Genomic DNA, 19990 nt, shown 5'->3' with positions numbered 1-19990 from the left:
TGAGTGCACAGACAGCCTATAAAATCACAGTATCCACTCTGCTAATCCCTTATTGGGCACAGTTTCCTATGCATGTATGTATGGATGGATGCATGTATATATCAATGGATGCACGTATGTATGTTATATTCACAAATGTGTGTGTTGATGTGTGAGCCTATGTGCACACATGGAGGACTTACTCCCTTGAGACAGATTCTCTCCCTGAATTTGGAGCTAAACTGGAAGCCAGCAAATCCTAACCACCACCCCCACCACCCCCCACCACACACACACAACGTAGTGCTGGAATTACAAGTGCACATATGACCATGCCAGGCTTTTTACATGGGCTCTAGAAATTTGAACTCAGGTCTTCAAGTTTGTGCAGCAATTGTTCTTATAAGCTGAGTCATCCCTTCAGCATGCTTGCCCTATTATTAACATGATGCATTAGTATTGCACATGCTTTACAACTGATGAATCAATATTGATACATTATTACTAACCAGTCCTTAGTTGGCATTAATGTTTACTTTGTGTTGAACAGATCTATGAGGTTTCCAGTATACACAGTGTCATGTATCCCCCACTGCAGCATCATTAAGACTAGATTTATTGCATGGAAAATCCTTGTGCTTTACTCATTCATCTTCCCTCCTCTCTCTCGGGATCCCTGATAACCATTATCATTTACTGCCTCTGTAGTTTTGCCTTGTCTACAGTGTACCACAAAACTGGCATAGTCTGGAGCCTTTTTGGATTGATGTTTTTCACTTCCCAATATTCATGCAAGGTATCCATGTCTTCTTATGACCTTATATTCTTCTTTTCCTGGCTGAAGAGTATTCTACTGTACCACTGTGCCAAGGTCTATTACTACCTATCGAAGGACATTTTAATTGCTTCTGAATTTTGGAATAAAGAGTCTGTAAACATCTGTATGTTTCTGTGTGAGCATGCATCTTCAACTCATTGCAGTGAATAACTGGATTGTGGGGTAAGAGCCTGTTCAGCTGTGTAGAACCTACCTTTCTCTCAGAGCAACTGGAGCATTTTGCATTTCTACCAGCTTGGAATGTTGGTCCACACTCTTTCGACACATTGTGTTAACAGTGGTTTGGGTTTTAGATATTCTGATAGGAGCATAGACATATCTTGCTTTAGGAAATAAGGTTTTCAGGAATGAAGAGCTTAATGCTAGAAATTGACATCTCCAATATTCTAAAGATTTCTACACTCTGCAATTTTCCTTCATAAATATGTAAAGCCTTTGGAATGTTACAAATAAGGGTTGCTTCAAAAATAAAGTCTCAGTTTGAGAAGAAATGTGAAAGTCTGTTCTGAGCAGAGCAGTGATAATGGCTAACTGCTGCAGAACCAGAGCCATTGTCCTGTCTTCTGAGGTCAAATGATTACCTAGATCTCTATTCACCTTTTCCCTACACACACAGCTGCCTGCAACTTCCAGATGGAATTTTCCCTGTTTCTCTTTCCTTGTCTCTGTCCATGTTTTATAATCTGCATGTTTGCTGGGCATGTCGGCTCACACCCATGATGGTGACACTTAGGAGGCTAAGGCAGGAGGATCAGTATGAGTTTGAGGGCAACATGGGGTACATAGTAATTTCCAGGCCAACTGTGGCTAAAGAGTGAGACCCTATGTCTTAATTAGGGTTTGTATTGCTATGAAGAGACACCATGACCACGGCAACTCTTATAAGCAAAACATTTGTTTGAGGGGGCTCTCTTATAGTTTCAGAGGTTCACTCCATTATCATCATGGTAGATAGCATGGTGGCATGCAGGCAGACGTGGTGCTGGAATAGTAGCTGAGAGTCCTACTTCTTGCAGGCAACAGGAAATGCAATGAGACACTGGGCAGTATCCTGAACATAGGAAACCCCAAAGCCTGACCCCACAGTGACACACTTCCTCCAACAAAGCCACACCTCCTAATAGTGCCACTCCCTGTGAGATTATGGGGGCCAATTACTTTCAAACTACCACACCCTCTGGGACCTTAGCCCATAGGTTGGTGTTAGGAGCATCTTCCTGCCCCAGTTAATCCTTTCTGGAAACATCCTTATACATACATAGTGGTGCGTTTCCACGGAAAGTCTAAATCCACTCAAGTTGATAACGAACCATCCTGTGGTCCTTCTAGTTTTGCCATCTCATGCTTTTCTGAACGTGAGTGTATCTGAAGCCACTCCATGCCCGTACTACATCCTCAAATGATGGCTTACAATAAACACCTCAACTTCTTTGCCATCTACCCATACCTTTTCCTTGAGGTCTAGAATTTTCTCCTTTTTTCCTTGCATTGACTGCATTTCCCTTACATTTCCTATAACACTCAACCCTGGTGGTGACTCAACCCTACTTAACAGTTTTCCTAGTTGTCCTCAAGGATCCTTTCTTAGTTTTGTCCTCTTTAAAGCCATTAACATTGACCTTCCTTCACTCCATGCTTGAAACTCACCCATTTGGACTGCTCATGCCCATTTTCCTTTGGTCTTTATACGTTCACATTTGCAATCTCATTCCTTTAAAGCAGTAGTTCTCAACCTGGGGGTCACAACTACTTTGGCGGTGGAATGATCCTTTCACATGAGTTGCCTAAGACTATCAGAAAACAGAATTGTAATTTATATTACAATTCATAACAGTGGCAAAGTTACAGTTATGAACATAATTTTATGCTTGGGGGTCACCACAACATGAGGAACTGTATTAAAGGGTTGCAGCATTAGGAAGGTTGAGAACCACTGCTTTGAATGATTCTACTGATGCTTCAATAATGACACTTTCAAATATGTATGGATAGTATAGCCTTTTGTCCTGGGTTCCTCACTCTCCAGTGTTTCTTTGGATGCACATCTTCATGTAGACGTCCCAAAGGTTCCTAAAGCTCAAGAAACCTCAACCTGAACCCACTGTCTCCCTTCCAACCCCACTACTCCCCTTTTATTTGGGCTGGTGGTATCACTTGAGCAGTCAATGGGCTCACTGTATTGCTTCCTCTATTCCAACCTCCCCATCTTTTTGTTGTTGTTGCGGTGAGAATTTGTTCTCATATTTCCCCTGCTAAAAAGTAAGTTGTTGCTGTAGTAATAGTCACAGTGCTCTGCATCAAAGCCTTCAGTTCCTCCCACTGGATCAGCAAACTCAATATAAACTCTGTTCTGGCATTTATGTTTTTCCTCCAAATGACTCCAACCTATCATTATTGCCTCTCTTTCTACTTACTGCTCACCAACTTGTACCCAAGAACCCAATAAGGCAACACATTTGTCTTAGTTAGGGTGTCTATTGCTGTGAAGAGACACCATGATCATGGCAACTCTTCTCAAAGAAAACATTTAATTAGGGCTAGCTTACAGATTCAGAGGTTTAAGTCCATGCCATCATGGTAGGAAGCATGGAAGCATGGCAGCATGCAGGCAGAGACATGGTTCTAGAGAAAGAGTGCCAGAGTTCTACATCTGAATCAGTAGGCAACAGGAATAGAGAATGACACTGGGTCTGAGTTGAGCATCTGAAACCTCAAAACCTACCCACAGTGGCACACTTCCTCCAATAAGACCACACCTACTCTAACAAGGCCTCACTAATAGTGCCACTCCCTATGAGCCTATGGGGCCATTTTAATTCAAACCACAACATTTGTGCTGTATAATATTTTTGGCAACTTGAAACAAGCTAGAGTCATCTGAGAAGGAACCTCAGTTGAGAAAATGCCCCCACAACTCTGGCTTGCAGGCAAGCCTGTGAGGCATTTTCTTAACTGATGATTGATGTAGGAGGTCTCAGCCCATTGTGGCTGGTGCAATCCCTGGGTAGGTGGCCCTGGGGTGTTTAAGAAAGCAGGGGAGCAAGCCAGTATAAACGGTGGTCCTCCAATGACTCTTTTAGTTCCTGCTTCCAGGTTCCTACCTTGAGCTCCTGCCCCAACTTCTGTCATTGATGATGTATTGTGACCTGAGAGTTGTACTATGAAGTAAACCACCTCCTCCCCGTGTGGTGGTAAGCATTTCTTTGAGTCCTAACACTACCCAAGTTGCTTTTGGCTGTGGTGTTTTAATCGTAGCAATAGAAACCCCAAGAAGACAGCATTCTGCTCATTTCATCTCCATGCCTCCTTTCCTATATTTCCCTCTATCTAAAATGCCTTTGGACAGGATGTTGTATTACATACTTATGATCACCAGTACTCAAGAAACTGAGGCAGAAGGATCAAGAGCTCTAGGCTAAGTGTCCCTGTATAAGCCCCAGGTTTCAAACAGCCAACTCATGCACTGAGTACAGGACCCCGGTCCCACTGCCTGGATGCCTCCCTGGGAGGAGGGGACTGGACCTGCCTGGACTGAATCTACCAAGTTGAACTCAATCCTCAGGGGAGTCTTTGCCCTGGAGGAGATGGGGATGGGGGGTGGGCTGGGGGGAAGCCGGGGGGGGGGGCGCAGGAGGGGGAAGAACAAGGGAATCCATGACTGATATGTAAAATTAAATTAAATTATAAAATAAAATAAAAGAATTCTAGGCTAGCCTGGGTTATGTAGTGAGGCACTATTTAGAAAAACAATCTAAACAAACAAACAAGCAAAAACCCCAATCTAAACAAAAATAGTAGAAAAACCCTATCTGTCACAGCAAAATAACTGCCATGCTTCCAAGCCTGTTTTGGCTATCTACTTCTCTATGGAGTTTTTCTGGATCTCTTAACCAAATATGTCCTTTCCTCATTTGGAATTTTGGGGAACGTTCCCTATATCAGAAGTAGCATGTTTATAGCTGAGAGCACATGTGGCTATACCAGCACTCCCCGCTTTCCTTAATAGTAACCGATGTTTTAAAGCTAGGCACATGATCACCTTAAATTGCCTATATTTTCTAGCATCCCCTGGGGGTGCTGACCAATTAGAATGTAAGCAAAAGTTGATGTGCGCAACTTCAGGGAAATATTCTTACAGGTAAAAGGGCATGCAGTTGTTTCCTCATTCCTGACGGCCAGAAAAGGAAAATGTGGCCGGCGCAGTAAATATCATCTTTGACTATAAGGTGACTTTAAAGCTGAACGGCGTGCATGGCAAAACCACCACAAAGAAAAGAGGAGTAGGCGGGTGAGCTGGAAAGGCTGCTCAGCAGTTACAAGCGATTGCTGCTCTTGCAGAGGGTGGGAGTTAGGTTCCCAGGGCAAGCGGCTCACAAGCTCCTGAAAGTCCTCCTCTGAACTCTGAGCATACCAGGTACACATATGTGCACATGCACACACACACACACACACACACACACACACACACACACACACACCCGCACACATCATTGAAGGAAATCTTTAAACACTGTTCATTTATTTAGAAAAACAAAGAAGGAGGAGAAGGAGGTTGATCCGGAGCACGCAGACATTTGGTTACTACCTCAATGAAGGAGACTTTTTGTTCTGTGTAGCTAGCCTAGGCTTCTTTCCTGAGCCAAAGTCATTCATTTCTCGCCCCTGGATGTCCATCTCCGTCTACTGCCCCAGTCATTATAGAGTGCCATTGTACCTCTTTTGTTTTTAAGAACGACTGAAGGTGAACCAGAAATGAAGTTCCGTTGTCTGGGGCTCTTCTGCTGGTGGGGAGCCTTGTTGGCCTCATCTCACACAATCCCGTGTAGCTCAGCCCTTTCTGCTTTTTCCCCTCTTGTAGTGGTTTCTTTTTCTTTTCTTCTTTTCTTTTTCTTTATATACTTATTTGGCTTTTTGAGACAGTCTCGCTTTATAACAGACGCTTCCCTTGAACTCAGTATGTAGATCTCACTGGCCGGGTACTCACAACTGTCTGCCTTGCCTCTCCCTAAGTGCTGTGATCACTAGTCAGAGCTCCCTACATTCTCTTACAGCTGAAGTCTTGTCTCAGTTCTCAAGAGCTATGCTATAGGTTGTGAAAAATGGATGAATTAACGCATATAAACTAGTAGAATAACAAAATGGCACATATCAGTGCCCTTTAGTAGCACAACTTCAGATCATGAATTTTATTACTTCCTGGGAAGCAAAGTAGAGCACTGTCCAGAAGGGGCATTATGAACACACAAAGAAGAACATTTGTGCTGGTTCGGGGACCCAGGCTAGCCAATTGTACAGCAGTGACACTCAGACCGAGGCATGGGGAAGCGTGCTGGACAAATGGGAGGAAGGTGAGAAGGCCCAGGTGTTCTGGTGATCTCTGGCAGGGCTCAGACCTCAGCCTGCTGGACAGCATTCCTTGCAGACACTGCAGCTGCCTACAGAGAAGAACAGCATGTGCTTGTCAAGTGATAAAGAAGGGCCTGGAGGGCCAGGGCCGGGCAAATACCGAGGGCTTGGCCTTTGGAAACAAATCTTCTAATCCCCTGGGAAAATTACAGGGCAGAGTAGCACTGACCAGAGAGAAATTGACTGCCACAGGATTCACTGTGTCAAGGCAGGTTAAGGCATCCCGGGTGACATTCTGGCAAGCAAAATCAAGCAAGGATCATGTAGAAGTGGCCAAATCGCTTTTTTGTAGCTACGTTTTCAAAGGTCCTTGAATACTTAAGAATTCCTGTTTGCTGTGTTCTGTGAAGGGCTGAGTTAAGAGACCTCAACTGCTCCAGTGTATCCCAGGCATGCACAACCTTAAATTAGAGGGGCTAAATAAAGCTGTGGCCTGTCCTTTCTGAAAGTTTGCCAGCCGCTGATACAGATCGTGTAGGACATGGGGCCTCATCTGGGCTCATCTCCCAGGGGACAATAGGACTTGCTTTCTGGCTCGAATCTCTGACATCAACCCTCCGTTTTAGTCATGTATCTCATTTTCAAAGCCAAAAAGGGCCAAGGGCCTTCAGGGAGTGTGGATTTAGTCCTCAGCATGCCAAAGGGTTTCTTGTGTAGAGGATGAATGATTGATTCCTGGCTCCACACAGCCTGCCCCACATTGTTCTTTTCTTTTGCATAGCCCAGTAATCTTCATGGCTTGTAGAGGTGCCCTTTGACTCCTGAGCAATGTCTGAAGCCTTCTTTGAGTTTAGCATCAGTAAACACTTCAGACCTCCCAGGCAGCTCAAAGTCATGCTCCACATCACCTTGTTTGGAAACATCACCATCTGTTGGATTTCACTGCACGTGCTCTCAAAGACTTGCCTGTGTTCTGCCAATTGAGGGCGTCAGGGCTTGCTGTTTCTGCTGTGCACTGACTTGGAGATGGGTATTTGAGGAAACCAGAGCTGGGGAGGGGGTGGGCAAGTAAGATGAAATCCGCCATGCCTGGAGTTCCCAAGCTGAAGTGTCGGCTTGGTTGCTATCAGCAGCACACCGTGATCCCCTGAATTTCTTCTTCTAATGTTATCAAACTTGGGGGGCACAGCCTATGCCCCAAGTTAGGTCTAGCCACACATTCTCAAAAGGGCCAAAGTAAAGGAGAAAAGCAGTGAAAGGAGATTTATTCAACGTAGCCACACTGGGAAGAGGGACCAAGGGATCCAGCAACCCTTCCACTCCCACCCTCAAGTCCATCTTTAGGGCCGTACAGTGAAAGGAAAGTTTAAAAAGAGGGTCACAGATAGATACAGCAAAGCAGTCTTGGACAAGATAAGGTGTGGTCCTGCCAGCCAGTGATATCTGGGCTGCAGGCTCATCCTCTAAGGTGGTCTGACAAGTTGTTAGAACTGTGTGAAATCTCATTCGAGGAGACAAGTTCCCCCTTAGCTGGGGACTTTTCCTTCTCCCAGCCTGAGATTCCTAGGAAATTCTCTTTCTTTGGAGTCCATTGTTTTCAATATTATGATAGTCATATTGAGAGACATTAGTATCTCTTTAATTCTGTTGGGACCCTTACACTAAACAGTCTCATTGTGCTCCTGGATTGCCACCTGGATTGCCACCGTAGAGGCCATGAGAGATTTTCAAAGGGTGGAAAGGAACTAATCACTACCCTTTGCTTCATCGGAGACTGAAATTTAGTCTCTGGAATCTGGCAAGAGGCTGGGTTGTCTTCTTAGCATGCTCCATCCCAGGAATGTCCTCCAGGTCAAGGAACTGAGTGCCCAGCATAGCTGTGAATCCTTTTGCCCTTGCTAAGGCATGGACAAAGTGTCTTAAATACTGCCTTTATTAGTGGCAGCACGAGGAGCAGAAACACAACATACTCTATCCTAGTAGGAACAAAATGTCTGGCCCTTTGAGTCAAGACTAGACTCAGATCCCTGCTCTGCCACACCCACCTCTACTTGTCTATTTCTGGTATTCTGTCTCCCCGGTTGTACAATGGGATAATCATAAGACCTAGTTTCTGCAGCAATGACACAAAAAGGTAATTTTGTTATAATGAACCCTTCATACTCATTGTAAAAGACCATTTTTAATTAATTTGTTGTATTTTTCATTTTGAGACTGAGTCTCATGTAGCACAGACTGGCCTCAAACTTAACTTGCTATATAGCTGACTGAGTATGTCTTTCAATATCTGTCCCTTTTGCCTCTACCTCCTGAGTGCTGGGATTATAAGTGAAACATCACACCCCAATTAAGTTCTGCTAGGTATTACACCCAGAACTTTGAGCAAGTTAGCTATATGCTTGGGAGCAACTGAGCTACATGCCCAGCCCCAATTTCATACATGTATACAACGTGTTAGATTAATGCCACTCTTTCTAACTTCTTTTATCTCCCTCCCATCCTTATCAGCCCCTCCCTGCTCCTCATCACTAGTACCTTTCCCAGATTTATGACTTTTGTTTGGATTTTGTGATCCATTTAGCTTAACCAAGGCCAACTGCATGACTACTAGATTGGAACAACCCACTGGAGCCTGGTGGGGTGGGCCATCCGTGGGTGCACAAATGAAGACAAATTACTCCCTACTCCCTGGATCTATCAGTGTCCACTGGTCTAGCAGTGAAGGCTAGGGCTCCCCGAGGCCCCTTCATGCCTTCCTAGCTGTTGGCAGGCCCATTTGTGCAGGCAGCCATAGCTGCTGTGAGTTCTTTTTTTTTTTTTTTTTTTTTTTTTTTTTTGGTTTTTTTGAGACAGGGTTTCTCTGTGTAGCTTTGCGCCGCCTTTCCTGGAACTCGCTTTGGAGACCAGGCTGGCCTCAAACTCACAGAGATCCGCCTGCATCTGCCTCCCGAGTGCTGGGATTAAAGGCGTGCGCTGCCACCTCCCGGCCAAATAGGAAGATGCACTTTTTTTTTCCTGGTTTTTCGAGACAGGGTTTTCTCTGTGTAGTTTTGGTCCCTGTTCTGGATCTCGATCTGTTGACCAGGCTGGCCTCGAACTCACAGAGATCCGCCTGGCTCTGCCTCCTGAGTGCTAGGATTAAAGGCGTGCGCCACTGCTGCCCAGCTTGCTGTGAGTTCTTAATTGTGCTTCTTGTGTCTTGCTCTGGAGATGACATTTTGCAGCACCTCTCCCTGTCTTCTAGCTCTGACACTCTGTCCCTCTTCTGCAATATTCCCTAAGTCTTAGATGGGATGCCATGAATGTCTTGTTTAGGGCTGGTTCTCAGTCACTGGTGAGCCTCAGCATCGAAGGCAGCTATGAGTCTGCATTCACTACCATGCACTGCAAAGAAAAGCTTCTCTGATTAAGGTTGAGATATAAAGAGATATTTTAGACAGCAGTTTGGTGTTGTGTCAATTTAACTAAACAACAATAGTAAATTCCCCACTAGGGTCTATGACCTCCCTTTCACGTAGTTAACTTTTATTATTTTTTTAAAATTTTGTGTGTATGGTTGTTTTGCCTGCAAACAGTTTCCTTGTGTGTATGTGTGTGTGTGGGGGGGATGTAGTTGGTTGTTTTTTTTACTCTTCATTCTTTGGGAGGCCCGCCACCCAGATCCCAAATAAATACACACAAAGACTTATTATTATTTATAAATGCCTGGCCTTAGCTTGGCTTATTTCTTGCCAGCTTTCTTCAACTTAAATTATCCCATCTACCTTTTGCCTCTGGGCTTTTTCCTTTTCTTACTTGTGTATATCTTACTTTCACTCTTACTCTGTGGCTGGCTGTATAGCTAGATGGCTGGCCCCTGGTGTCTTCTCTCTTCTTCTTGCTCCTTCTTCATCCTCTCTCAGATTTCTCCTTCTAATTATTCTCTCTGGCTGCCAGCCCTGCCTATGCTTTTTCCTGGCTTGCTATTGGCCATTCAGCTCTTTATTAGATCCATCAGGTGTTTTAGACAGGCAAACTAACACAGCTTCACATAGTTAAACAAATGCAACATAAAAGAATGCAGCACATCTTTGCATTGTTAAACAAATGTTTCACAGCATAAACAAATGTAACTCATCTTTAAATAGTAGTCCACAGTGTGTGTGTGTGTGTGTGTGTGTGTGTGTGTGTGTGTGTGTGTGTGTGTGTGTGTGTGTAAGTGTAAGTGTAAGCAAGCCACCATATGGTTTCTGGGGATCAAACCCAGGCCCACTGGAAAAGCAGTCAGGGCTCTCAAAAGCTAGCCCCTCCCCTAACCAGATGCTTTTGGCTGACTTTACAGTACCATACATGGTCTCCATCCCATGGAGTGAGCCTCAAATCCAACTAGCACTTGCTCTCATCAGGGTGTGTCTCTACTGCACAGCTTGGCACATCTGCATGAAAGGTTGGCATTGATGTTCCCTGTGTTCACAGCTGGGTCTTTTCTCTCTTAGCAGCCTGGCCAGCCCCTTCTACCATTGCGAAAGCTAGGAAGCAGGGAGGATAGTTCGAGCTCAGCTCTGGCTTGTTTTCTCTGTATCTTGCAACCAAGATGTGAGCTCATGTCAACAATGAGGTCTTATCTTCTAGTTATGGTGGGCCAGCAGGAGGAATACAAAGAGCATGTATTGTTTTGGGGGTTTCTGGGATCTCCCTGACAAATAACTCATAAATAAGGTGGTGCCTCATCGCAGGCACTAGTTTGTTGTTATTGTTGTTGTTTAAAAAATCATAGTTTCTGGGAGCAGCTTTTTCTAGTCATACAGGATATTTACTTCAAATTCTTTTCTTTTTTTAAAATCATGAATTATTGTTTTTAAATTTTAACTACAGGATAGTGGATTCCTATATGCTTTTTTCACACCCCCTTCATTTTGCTTAACCCTTCCTCTGCCTGCTACTCTCTCCTAACTGTCCACCCACTCCCTGCTTTCCACTCCCAGTGTTCTCCCCATCTACTTTTAGATTACCTACGTTCTGCTATCCTTCATCCCACAAGACAACACCCTCCTAATGGCATCTTTCTATTAGAAGTCAAGAGACTTCTACAGGAACTCCGAGTTGAACACAAAAAGTTAGACTTGAAGCTAGGATCCACATGTGATGGAGAAGATATGGGAGAGGAGGTTGGAGGTTTTATAAAGAGCTCAAGTGTTTTCCTTCCTGTCTGAGCCAAAAGTCTCTCCTCAGCATTGGTCCTTACTTAGAATAAATAAGAAAAGTATCTGTGTAACACCCAACAAAATGAAGTCTTTTCGGAGGCAAAGATTTTATTTAAATTATGGATCTGTATTAGATCTGTCTCATTTCTTTATTGGACTTTCTCAAACCTGAGTACCGTCGATGTTGCAGTGTCTTTTGCTTTGCTAAATGGATTCTCTCTTAGGACCCGAAGAGTTGAAGAGGTGACGAATAAGAGAACTTGCTGCACATGAGTGAGGACCTGAGTTCAGATCCTAGAGCCAACGTAAGTAAGTAGCTGGGTGTGGCCTCAAATACCTGTAACCCCAGTGCTGGCTTGGGTGTGGAGGGCAGAGACAAAAAGATTGCTGGGACTTGCTGGCCAATAGCCTCCGTCTAGCTTCACTAAGAGACCATATCTAAAAGGAATGTAGTGGAAAATGATTAAAGCGCGACATCCAACATCCTCCTCTGGGCTCTGCATGCGCATGTCTGCCTGCACTCTTATGTGTACCCACCCCAAGCAAGCATACATGGCACTCACAGAGACAGAAAAAGAAAGGAACTTAATATATGAAGTAAAGATAAGCAAAGACACAACATTAGAGCGAGGCTGGGGCTGGAGGAAGAAGAGGAGGATTGTATGTGGTTCCCACTAGAATGTAGGCTCTAGAACAGAAAGCATCTTCCTTCTTTTGTTCAATGCTACATCCTGACCACTACACTGATGCCTCCCATTGCTAGGACTCCACAGCCACTTTGAATGATGGCTGGATAAATGACACATGAGGAAAGCTGACATACAACAAGCAGCTGAGTATATCTTGGGCTCTTCCTGACTAAAACCCTGCAGGAACCAGTGAAGGCGTCAGTGTGAGAATAAGAACTCCAGCCTGAAAGAAGACAAATGCCCTCTATGATCACCTACCTACCTTGGTATTCCCCTTGCCTACTAATATCCTGCCCGAGATGGTTAGGCATATAATGGGAGGTCAACAGTACAAACGAGAAGACACAAGGCAGAGTAACTTTGACCTCACAGAGCCTTTCCCACCTTTTCAAACATCCCTGGCCAAGTAGCACAGTTTCCAAGAATCACGCTGAGCTCCCAGTGAAAAACAAATGAGCACCACAATTGAGCAAGCACCCCCTTCAATGAAAACATCTCAGCAAAAACAGAAGCAGCATGCTTGCTCCGTTGCCAGCAAATCATATCTGAGACTTGGATGGTTAAAGTTACCAGGCAGCTTGATGGAAGAGCACGGAGAAAGTCTTCTGTCACCAGGGCCTGGATTCCAGGTTTGCTAGATTGGATGACATTTTGAGGAAGATGCACCTGTGCTTTCGCTTGTCCTTTTGCAAGCCCATCCTCCCAGCTTAGTTTTTATTTATCATCTCGTGTATTCCATCCCAACTGTAGTTTCCCTTTCCTCCTCTCTTCCCAGTCCCTCCCCCACTTTCCTTCACTCTCCCCTAGATCCACTCCTCCTCCGTTTCCCTTCAGAGAAGAGCAGGCCTCCCAGGGATATCCACCGAACATGGCATAGCAAGTCACAATAAGACTAGGCACAAACCCTCATGTCAAGGCTGGGCGCGCCAACTCAGTAGGAGGAAAAGGGTCCCAAAAGCAGGCAAAAGAGTCAGAGACACCCCTCACTCCCACTGTTAGGTTTCACACAAGGACACCAAGTTGAAAAACCATAACATAAATGCAGACCTACCTGGATCAATCCCATATAGGCTCCCCGATTTTGGTTTAGTCTCTGTGAGCCTCTGTGAGCTCTGGTTAGATGATTCTGTGGGCCATTTTCTTGCACTGTCCTTGATAACTCTGGCTCCTCCAATCCTTCCTCCCCCTTTTTCTCAGGATTCCCCGAACTCCACCTGATGTTTGACTGTGGGTCTCTGCATCTGCTCCCATCGGTTGCTAGATGAAGCCTCTCCGATGACGATTACGCTAGGCTCCAGTCTATAGTATAGCAGAGTATCATTAGAAATTATTTCATTGACTGGTTTTGTTTTGCTTTGTTTTGTTTTTCTTGCCGAATTTGTTTGTTTCTGTCTAGGTCTCTGGGCTATCTTGCCTCTGCTTTCTGGCCCTCCAAGCAGGGTCAAGCGTGGGCTCCTCATGTGGCATGGGTCTCAATTTGGACCCGTCATTGTTGGACGACTCCCACCAGTTCTGCGCCACCTTTCTACCAGCACATCTCGCAGGCAGGACAAATTGTAGGTCAAAGGTTTTGTGGCTGGGTTGGTGTCCCAATCCCTCCACTGGAAGCCTTGCCTGGTTACAGAAGATGGCCAATTCATGCTCCATATCCCCCATTCCTAGGACTCTTCCCCAGGATCACCCTAGTAGATTCCTGGGAGGTTCCATTGCACTAGGTTTCGATCTTGGCCTCAAAACGCCCTCCAATTTCAGTTGTCTTTCCCAGTATTCTCTCCCCCCACACCCCTCACCTATTCCCTCCTTTTCCCATCCCCACCCACCCTCAGTCCACCAGATAAATCAATTAACAACAGCCTACAAAATTGGAAAAGATTTTTACCAGCTCCATATCTGGCAGAGAGCTAATATCCAAAACATATAAAGAACTCAAGAAACTAGACATCACCAAACCAAATAACCCAATTAAAAATGGGATACAGATATAAATAGAGAATTCTCAACAGAGGAATCTCAAATGACTGACAAATACTTAAGGAAATGTTCAACATCCTTAGTCAATAGGGAAATGCAAATCAAAACGACTCTGAGATTTCAGTTTTCACCTGTCAGAATGGCTAAGATCAAAAACACAAGTGACAGCTCATGCTGGAGAGGATGTGGAGCAAGGGGAAACACTGCTCCATTGGTGGTGGGAGTGTAAACTTGTATAGCCATTTTGGAAATCAATATGGTGGTTACTCAGAAAATTGAGAATCAAGCTACCCTAAGACCCAGCTATACCACTCTTGGGCATATACTCGAAGGATGCTCCATCCTATCACAAGGACACTTGCTCAACCATGTTCATGACAGCTTTATTTGCAATAACCAGAAACTGGAAGAAATGTAGCTGTCCCTCAACCAAAGAATAAAGAAAATATGGTACATTTACACAATGGAGTATTACTCAGCTGTTAAAAACAATGGTATCATGAAATTTTCAGGCAAATGGATGGAACCAGAAAAAAATCATCTTGAGTGAGATAACCCAGACCCAGAAAGGCAAACATAGTATGTACTCACTAATAAATGGATATGAGCTGTAAAGGAAAGGACAATCATGTGCTGTGGAATGTTCTGTATGGCAAATGTGTTGCTAATTAGTTAATAAATAAAACAAATGGCGTCCAACGTGGTGGCAAGAGTTTCCACGTAAAAACTGAGAAAAAAAGATTTTAAAACGGAGCTAAAAACAGTTTCTAATTGTCTCTCTCAAGTGAGCGGCAGCTGCTGGTTTGAGGCCTCTGCAAGTGGCACATTAAGCTGCATGGTGGATTTAGCCTTTGCTGGTACAAAACAAAAAAAGAGGTTTCTGGACTACACGCTGCTTGGATAAAAGCATAGGCCCACGATAGCTCCCAGAGCTGGTGGTAAATGTAGCCATGATGGGAAGCTGAGGTGGGAGGAGCCAGCAGCCACAGCTGCTGCAGTTTAAGGCAATAGATTCACAATAAGACAGATTCAGATGTAATAGTTTACAATGTGTGTAAAAGATACGTAGGCTTGAAAGAGACAAAAAAGATGATATATAGAGTTATAGAAACAAATACATAGTTTTAAAAAATAAAGTCTTTAAAGAGACAGTAAAGGTAGTATAAAAAATAAGCCACGTAAAAATGGATATTACACAGAGAATCTGCATTGTGTTGTCTTTGGGACTTTTAACTGCAGAAAAACATTTGATTGTAAAAGCTGTTGAGTTATGCCAAAATGTATATTTTAAAGGTACCTTGACTTCAAAATTTGGATATAAGGATATGTTACTTTGGAAAGGAGACTCTGCTTTTGTTTCCACAGAAAGCCAGAGGCTATGGATTTGTTCCAGATTAAGACACATCAGGTTTGACCAGCCAAGACCCCCTGAAAGGTCTCAGATGACACCATGGCCCAGATGATCCAACATCCAGAATGGTTTGAAGGCATCTGGCTCAGACGATACAACCTCATGGACTATTCCATAATCTTAAAATTTTCTTTGTTTCCCCGTAAGATACAGCACCCCCCTCCAGCAGGAAGTAGTAAGAGAAGCTACGCCCAAATTCCCAAATTATATGTAATTTTACTTTGTTAAGGTTAAAACCTTCCTTTTTCAAAAAAAAAAAAGGGGGGGGGAAGTGCTGTGGAATGTTCTGTATGGCAAATGTGTTGCTAATTAGTTAATAAATAAAACACTGATTGGCCATTGGCTAGGCAGGAAGTGTAGGCGGGACAAGGAGGAGAATAAAGCTGGGAAGTAGAAGGCTGAGTCAGAGAGAAACTGCCAGCCGCCACGATGAGAAACAGCATGTGAAGATGCCGGTAAGCCACGAGCCATGTGGCAAGGTATAGATTAATGGAAATGGATTAATTTAAACTGTAAGAACAGTTAGCAAGAAGCCTGCCACGGCCATACAGTTTGTAACCAATATAAGTCTCTGTGTTTACTTGGTTGGGTCTGAGGGGCTGTGGGACTGGCAGGTGAGAGAGATTTGTCCTGACTGTGAGCCAGGCAGGAAAACTTAAGCTACAATCATGTTACAATCCACAGTCCCAGAGAGTGTAAGTAATTAGGAGAGCTTAAGTCGGGGGTGTATCGATCTCCCACCTTATCTTCTAAAAGTCATGCCGATACTGTAGATGTGTGGAAAGGAAGTGAACTTAGTGATTAGGTGATCAACAGAATACCTGCAACATGGCAAACAGCCAAAGCTCATCTTTGCTTATTTTTGTTCCTGTAAAATTCCAAGACCAGTCATTAAAAGACAAGCTTTTCTCCTGAGAAAAATAAAAACAGACTACCAGCTATATCATTGCCAGATATATACTTGAAGGGCTCTAAGTCAACACATCACTGAACTAACTGCCAATCCATGTTTATTACAGCATTATTTTCAGTAACTAAGATATGGAAGCAGCTTAAGTACCCTAACAACAGATGTATGGATGACGGAAGCATAGGGTGGATGTGGAGTGGAATATTGCTCAGTCACTACAAAGAACGACATCCTCTTATATGTAAGAAAATAAAAAGAATATACTCACAGAACAGGTTATCATATGACCTCTTTCACATGTAGAAAGCTTTTAGAAAAGATATAAAATGGTTACTGAACAAAGAGGCCTTGAATTTGAAGGAGAGCAGGGAGAACCTCTGGGAGGGTTTGGAGGGAGGAAAGGAAGGGGAAATGATGTAATTAGATTATAATCTCAAAAACTAACAGAAACAATTGTTTAAAAGATAGAAAAGTAGAAGGAAGATTATCAGGGAACAGGAAGGGGACCAGTAAGAGGAGGGTCAGGCGTGGGGGTGATAGGCGGGTACATATAATGAAGTATATACTCTATGTATGTGTAAAAATATCATAACAGAAATCATTAGTGTGTACAATAAACTTACACTAATAAAAAGATCAATTGTCCTGTATAGAAGTTCCAAGGCAATGGTCAAGGATGATCTCAGTATTTCCTCAGGAACTCAGGAACTTGAGTGCAGGGACAAATATTAGCACTGAATGGAGGCATACATTCAGTGATGCTCTTTGCACACACACAGTGGGAGATGAGAGCAGGGGCAGACTGGGGTTGCAGAATTCTCCAGGAAGTAGGTAAAGCGGGAGAGATAACAGAGAGCAGAGGTCAGAGTTAGTCAGTGGAGTCCTGCACGTGGGATCTGAACTAACAATCCCAGGCCTGCCACTGACTGATACTTTATCTGTTTTTTTCTCAACGTCCATTTCCTCACGAGTAAAATGGAATCATAAGAATTCTGGCACCACGAGACTGTAGTGAAGAGACGGAATGCTCTTGACTATGGGAAGAGTTCAGTGCAGTAGTGGGATGATTATTAGTGTCCCCAGGATTACCTTGCCAGCACAGAGAGAGTGGGTTAGAAACAGTGGTAGGTCTTTTAACCCTCAGTGGGAATAGAAAGATTCACTTCTAGCTAAATGATTCCACATGTGCCTTGAAAGTCGGTCCTAGGAAGAGCCTGCCCTTTGAGCGGGAAGCAGGAGAAAGGTCACTAGAGAGCCCAAGATTTAGCAAGGAAGACAATTTCCATGTTCTTGACTTACCTGCTAATGCTGCGTGAGGAAAGCAGCTGGCCACACATTAGCCCAGATGCTCCACTATAAACAGACCCTGGGATAAAGATTTGATTACTGTAACTATTTTCTCCTGGTCTTCTCATTCAATTTGATCTTGTTAATGGTACATTTGAGGAAATTTTAAAATTGTATTAAGATTATCGTAATCTCTTTTAGTAATTCATGGTTTTTTGTGATGTATCTATAATTACCTATACTAATTTTTGATCCTCCAAAGCAGGAATATTTTCCTCAAGGTACTAATTTTTGCATATGCTTCAAGGCAAAGCTAAAAGTTTGTTTTCTATATGAGTTTTTAGCTATTTCAGTCCTATTTGTTTACAAATGATTTTCATTCCTTACTGTATTGCTTTCTAGATTTGTCCAAAGACAACTAAAGAAAGTGATTATTCAGATTCATGTGTTTCTTTTCAATTCTCCACCCTGTTCCCTTAATTTATGCTTATTCATATATAGAAACTGTTTGATCTTGATTAATATACAGTTACAGTAAGTTCTGTAGTTAGGCAATGTAAGTCCAGGAACATTATTCTTTTTGAAACTTTTTTGAATCTATTTTAAGTCTTGTCTGAGATGGGGCTTCACGTACCCTGTGGCAGCAATCAAGCATGGTATGTGTCAGAGACCAGCCTTGAACTCCTAATTTTCCTGCGTCAACCTCCCAAGTGCAAAAAAAAAGTGGCATGAAAAACGTTTATTTTCTTACTTTTGAGATAGGGTCTTATGACCTTGAACTCTTGATGGTCCTGCTTTCATCTCCCAAGTACTGCGATTGGAGGACACCTTAAATACTTTTCTCGCATTTAAATAGAAATGGTAGGTTCATCTTACTCATTTCTTTTTGTTTTGTTTTTTGTTTGTTTGGTTGGTTTTTTCCGAGGCAGGGTTTCTCTGTGTAGCTTTGGAGCCTGTCCTGGAACTCACTCTGTAGACCAGGCTCGCCTTGAACTCACAGAGATCCACCTGCCTCTGCCTCCTGAGTGCTGGGATTAAAGGTGTGTGTCACTGCTGTTCGGCATCATCTTATTCATTTCTAAGAAAGTTCAGCCAGGATTTTGAACACAGGTATCAATCCAAAGATACAATTCTGCATCTTCTAACTCAGAGACACAAAATATCTATCCACTTATTTACAGGTGTCATTGCTCTCTGACATACCATAATTCCTACTGTAAACGTGACAATTGTTAAGCTTACTTCCCCTTATTGCTACTAATCTTCATTGAATTGTATTCTTAATTTCATTTTTCACTGTTGGTGTATAAAGACTGAATTCATTTGCATATGATCTTCTTTGATCCTGCAAATTAGCTTAACTTCTTAGGCCTAATAGTTTTATTCTTGATTCTCAAGGACTTTTGGTGTAGATAACTGCCATCTGTGCATGAAAAGAATTTTAGTTTCATTCCAATCTGGATTCTGGTATCTCCTTCCCTCCCTCCTTCTCTTCCTCCCTCTCCCTCCCTCTTTTCCTTCATTTCTTCCTTGCTCCCTCCCTCTCTCTTTCCCTTCCTCCCTTCCTCCCTCCCTTGCTTCCTCCCTCTCTCCCTCTCTCCTTCCTTCCCTGCTCTCCTTCTTTCCTTCCTTCCTTCCTTCCTTCCTTCCTTCCTTCCTTCCTTCCTTCCTTCCTTCCTTCCTTCCTCACTTTCCTCATTATACTGGCTAGAACCCAAGAACCATGGTGAATAGAGATGATGAGAGTAGACATTTTTGTCCTGTTCCTGACTACAGTTATCCCTGAAGATACAGAAAAATCCAATCCTCATCCATGATAATAAAATCAAAGTAACCAAAAACCAAAATTTGTTTCTCATCTTGATTCAAGGTATTTATAAAACACAGTTAATAATTATCTTTACAATTTTTAGGTGTATTTCTTTTATTTTTATGTGTATGAGTGTTTTGTTTGCATATATGTCTGTGTACCATGTGTGTTCCTGGTTCTTGTGGAGGTCAGAGGAGGTCATGTTCCCTGGAACTGAAATTATGGATGCTCATGAACGATTATGTTGGTACTGGGAACAGAACCTGGGTCCTCTGCAAGAGTAATGAGTGCAATTAACCACTGAGCAATCTCCACAGTTCAATAATTGTAATGGTGAAGTACTCACTGTTTTTCTCTTTGAGGTCAGGAATAAAGTACAGGCTAGAACTGCAAGTAAAATGTTTCATTCTCGTGTTTAGTATCTCTGTGTTACTGCTACAACAACTAACCATAAACCTAGTGCCTTGAAACAGCAGATGTTAATTATGTTGTAATTCCACAGTTAGGTGCCCAATGTAGGTCTCACTGGGCTGTAACCATGGTACAACAAGATTGTTCTCCTTTCC

Source organism: Peromyscus californicus, unplaced genomic scaffold, assembly GCF_007827085.1.
Source record: "Peromyscus californicus insignis strain IS unplaced genomic scaffold, ASM782708v3 Scaffold_10__1_contigs__length_136768540, whole genome shotgun sequence".
NCBI classification, from domain to species: domain Eukaryota; kingdom Metazoa; phylum Chordata; class Mammalia; order Rodentia; family Cricetidae; genus Peromyscus; species Peromyscus californicus.
This window is presented reverse-complemented; position numbering follows the sequence as displayed.